This window comes from Halyomorpha halys, unplaced genomic scaffold (assembly GCF_000696795.3).
Source record: "Halyomorpha halys isolate HHAL.00 unplaced genomic scaffold, Hhal_1.1 Scaffold157.1, whole genome shotgun sequence".
Lineage (NCBI taxonomy): Eukaryota > Metazoa > Arthropoda > Insecta > Hemiptera > Pentatomidae > Halyomorpha > Halyomorpha halys.
Window position 1 is genome coordinate 1,766,681 of NW_027114029.1, and position 4,981 is coordinate 1,771,661.

Here is a 4,981-nt window from a genome sequence, read left to right on the forward strand (position 1 = left end):
AGAATATTTAAAATCCTCAATTTCAGTTTAATGTGCTTTTCTTTAAAAATGCACTAAACACAGTATTTTTGAAAATTCTAAAAATTTAAAGTTATATTTTGAAATGGGTTTTTGAAACAGTATTTGAGGGTTTAGGGTTAGAATTTGATTCAGGCTGGAGAGCGGTATGCCAAGAACCGGACATGAGAAGAAGGGAAATGTAAATTACAAGAGGAGGTATTGATTCAAGACACAGACAGGGAAGTGTTAGGGGGTCTTGGACAAGGAATGCTTCCCAACAGATAATTATTGTTTCCCCTTAGTTTGACTTTCTGCCGCAGCGAGCGCTAGTCTGCGTGGTAGTTCTGCAACCTTTCTATAGGTGTCACTGTAGTCTCGTTTTCAGCCAATGTCTGATACGTACGGTTCCATTTCTTTTTATTTGAACAAAAGTTTGAAAGTCTCTTTTTTTCACGAATTGTTTCTACCAAACTTTGTTTCTAATAAGAAAATGGTTAAAATATTCTTATATCTCTTTAGTTCGAGTTCAGAAATGAGGTTATCAAGTTAAGTCGTTTCGATTCTAATGTAAAAAACATGTCACTGAAATCAGTTGAGTATTAGATTAAAATTTTTAAAAATAAATTTTAATTTAAACATAACTTGGTAGACTTCATTCTCTATCGGAAATACGTTTACATTCATCTTCACACATATATAAAAGGTAATATTTTATTCTCTTGAATTAATTTATTCATTCTTCATTTAAGCATATTTATATAATAAGTATTTCTATATTATATAGCTTGTAGTATAATATATTAATATAGTACACTAAAATCATGTTTTAATTTCAATCTTTTATTTAATTGGAAATCGGGGAAAAAATATATACTCATACAATTAGTTCGAAGCATGTCCATGCATGTTCATTCCAAAGGTCATGGCTGAGTTATTTTTAAATAGATTCTTTTATTTCTTAGAACTAGTATAATTTAAATTTGTAGTTTATTCATGGTTGTTGAAGAGTTAATGAATCAAGTAATTAATAGACCATGTAAGTACACATACATTTATTAAAAAATTATAAAACTATTTATTAGTAGACAAATTAAAATTATATTCTTCCCAGATTTATGGAATATTATCTACTTCGAATTTTCGCTCAATTCTATAAATAAGATGGATTTGCTTTTATTTTTTATCTGAATATATAATTATCATTTTTATAAGTTTAATAACAGTTAACAATCGAAATATCTGGCCGATTATGCATGACTCTGTGGTGAGTAATAATTTGCTGAATCGAGTAAATTTTTGTATTTTTGTTTTTTAGAAAGAATTTTCCTGTGTTATTTATTATATACAAACACTAATATAAGGAGGGAGCGAAAATCGACAATATAATGCTATTAGGGGATGTAAACTTATTGAATACGTTAATTGTTATATATTTCGTTTTTAATATATGATTTTATTTTATTTTTAATAAACTAATTTCAGTAAAGAAATATAAATTAACTTAAATTTTTTAACGTCGCTACATGAAGTCTCATAATTACAAAGAAGGTTATCACTTTATAATATCAGGTTATAAATGTGGGACGCATTGTACGTAAGTACTATAATTTATAATTATAATTTTGTTTTTTATATTATGATTAACTTAATTCTCAAGTTTTTAAAGTAATGTTAAATAATAACTTCATCTGACTGTTATAGTTTATAAAAATAGTTTTCGTTATGTAGGTAGTGTAAATGTAAACTAAACTATAATTTAGGAACGTTCGGTGGATGCAGTTTTAACCATTAATGTTTAAATTTTATTTAGCACTAACTCAAAAAATTTTCAAAATAATAGTATGAATTAAGCATTATTTAAAATCTTTCGCGTACAATTGAACAAAAACTATATGTTACTTCCTTTCATGTTTTCTGATGTAAAAAAAGTGGGTTATATTAAAAAAATAATTTAATTTTTGTTTATTCCAAGACTTATAGGTATCATATTAGAGGTATTATATCTGTAACCGCAGTGAATATGTGGTTAAGTCAAAATTCCTTACTTTTCAGGGGACAGCTTTTAAAGTTTGAACATTTATGTAAAATCAGGTGTTTGTGGTAAATCATCGAAATTTCGTCAATACTACCAAAACGTTGGTAACTTGTTACTTGTTTTACACCAATTTGATATGTCTTATCACTAATTAGATAATAGAGTTAACTAATTGTTCACCGACCGTTGACAACAGACTTGACCAATAACTCTGTTTTAAAACGTTGACTGACTTAGACACTTATGCACAATGAAGATGTTGCCTCTGTGATTCTCTTAGACCACTTAACTCATTTTGACCAAAATTCGACTTAACCACATATTCACTGGGGTGACAGATATATATTAGAGGTATCATTAATCCAGCTGTTTATAGTCAATAAATTTTATTTTAAAATTCTATGTCATGATTATTATTTTTATTTTAAAAATGCTCAACAAATAAGTATTACTTTTGGAAATTACTTTTTATTTAAAAAAATTTAGTTTATGTTCATTTTTAATAACAAAATTTGGAATAAACGTTTTAAAAATGTTCCCCTAAATTCAAGAAAGTATTATTTTAACTCATAATTTTATTTAACTTGCATTAAACCGGAATTTATTTAATGTTTGGACAGAAATAGTATTGATCGAGCCGTAAAATTTATTTTTATCATGGAAAATATTAGTTGTTGATTTGCCTCAACTTATATTTATGTCATTTGTTGTTTGTTAATATCATTCCTTATAAGTGAATTATACTACTCTCCATAGTTAAATTGTCCAATCAGAAAAATTAAAATTTTTCCTTTTTATAAAATAACTAATTGAATGTAGAAACGTCTTCTTATCATTGTAGTAACTCTGCTTCGTACATAATTATTTCTTAAATTTTCAAAATTTAAGAGCCAAAAAGCTCTGAGGAACACAAAAAAATAAATAAATAAATAAAATAAAATAAATAAATAAAACTTCACATTTTCAAAGTGATCCAAATTTAGGAAGGGTAATCTGGCGAACAAAATATTTTTGTCTAAAATAACATATTTTTCATACGAAGTATAGAATTACTTTTACATTCAATCTCCACATAAAAACCTAAGAAATGGTACCTGGTAGTTATTCCTCCATCCAGATATTTTGCAATCACACATACATGCCTCCGATGGAACTTTTGGCAGATGAACGCTGTCGGATGTTCCTAAGAAAACGGGAAGTGCCGGATGCTCACTCGGGCGTATTAGCAAAAGAAGAGAGAAATCATACTGTTAAAAGATGTCAAGAGTGCTGGAATGCCTCATCTTCTGGAAGATACACCCGCCATATAATTACCGGTATATCAAGTTGGCCATCCCAGAAAAACACGGGAGGTGGATTATTACCTCACCCGACTGCTTACAGGGAGGGCATGGTTGCTTCAGAGCCTACTTAGGCTGCTTCAAACTGGAGGACAGACTAACGCACCCAACTTGTGATTGGAATAGTGGAACATTCGTTCTTCTGTTTTTCATGTTTTGCTCAAGAAAAAAAAGGGGCTAGACATGAAACTTGGCAAAAAATCAGTCACGGAAAACTTAGTCGGTTTGACTTGGCAGGAGAATTGGAGTGCTGTAGCAGACCATGGAGAGGAAATCGGCAGAAGAATCAGAGTATGAGCCATTACTGTGCCATGAAGTAATGATCGACAGCGGTTCCGCGGGGATGCTACAGAAGAATTGTGAGGTGCTATTTTAGTGAGTAGAAATCTCACACTGTTGTGTGACTGTTTATTTGTAACACTCCGTCTTATGAAAGATTTTTTCCCTATCCGCACAAAAAAAACAACACATATATACAATGCAATATACACACATATACCAATCTTTACCGCTCCATCCAATGAAGAATCAGGGGTGCAGTACTTTGTAAGGAAGTACTGTGACTAGACCGATGGTTGTGCAAGGAGGTGATTCGGTCAGAATTACGCTCGACACTGAACAGAAAATAATTAACTGCTACAGCCAGATTGGAACCCAGGTCCTTGGAGTTAGTTGCAGTGTGACTTACCAATGAGCTGCCCACTCCCATTAAAACTATTATTATTATAAATAATAGTTTTTAGTGAGTAAAACAAACTCCCCAAAAAAACATCTAGTTTCAGTAATTCAACTGGCGTAAGCCAACACCCCCTGGGTCCTGCACATCACCTTAAAATGCCAAAGAGCAATCCATGAAATTACAAACTACCAAGTATGCATTTAACTACCTCCTATATGTATGTATTCAATAACTTATTTCGTCAGGAGGGTACGAAAAAAAAAATTAAAACAAACTGATTTTCGCTAATTATCTTGAATCGGTAGGTTAAATTCTTTCTTCAGTCCAAATAAATAGTTCTTATACTTAGCTCAGAGTTTTTTAATGTTTTGCTGTGTTACTTGGAAGAACAGGTTTTTTTTTTTTTTTTTAATTTTAAAGTTTGACCTCCAAATGGTCATACTCATTTATACTAAAGTTGGTTTGAACAATTCTTGATTATAAGATGGAGCCTTGAACAGCAGTTGCTCGAGCAATAGTTGTACCTTACTATCAGCAAACTGGTGTCAGAGCCAGGCTCCAAACTCCAAGTTTAGTCCGTGTTGCGGTGGTGTTCAGTATCCCCTTCAAACAGGCCATGACGTCGGTTGGATTCTCACCTGTACCTGCACAATTGATAATCTGTTTCAATATTGATTTTATCTGCAGCCTTCCCACACAGTTGTCCATTGTGAGTACCTCACTTGGTGGCTACTTTCCTATTACTGTTGATTCGTACAATATAATTTGTATTCGTATTATTTTTAGTGAACACAGTAAGACAAGTAAAGGTATATAGAATTTTGTTCTGACAACTATAAGTTTGGTGCTATTCTGTCCAGAACAAAATCCAGCCACGTTATTTTTTTTAATCTTTTTTATTTTTAAATTTTTAACTGTTTTCACAGT

General features: G+C 31.0%; 1 long non-coding RNA gene across 6 annotated transcripts in view; it reads left to right on the plus strand.

Annotated features, from left to right (window-relative positions):
* The first annotated feature begins 430 nt into the window (after nucleotides 1-430).
* The window catches only part of LOC106678711 (uncharacterized), a 263,439-nt gene continuing 258,888 nt past the window's right edge, over nucleotides 431-4,981 (plus strand). For 5 of the 6 annotated variants that reach the window (XR_010844480.1, XR_010844479.1, XR_010844481.1 and 2 more), the window contains exon 1: nucleotides 1,570-1,594. This is a non-coding gene — a long non-coding RNA (uncharacterized lncRNA). Of the gene's footprint in view, nucleotides 704-1,569; nucleotides 1,595-4,981 lie in introns of those variants that run through there. The other variant, XR_010844478.1, reaches the window with a different exon arrangement.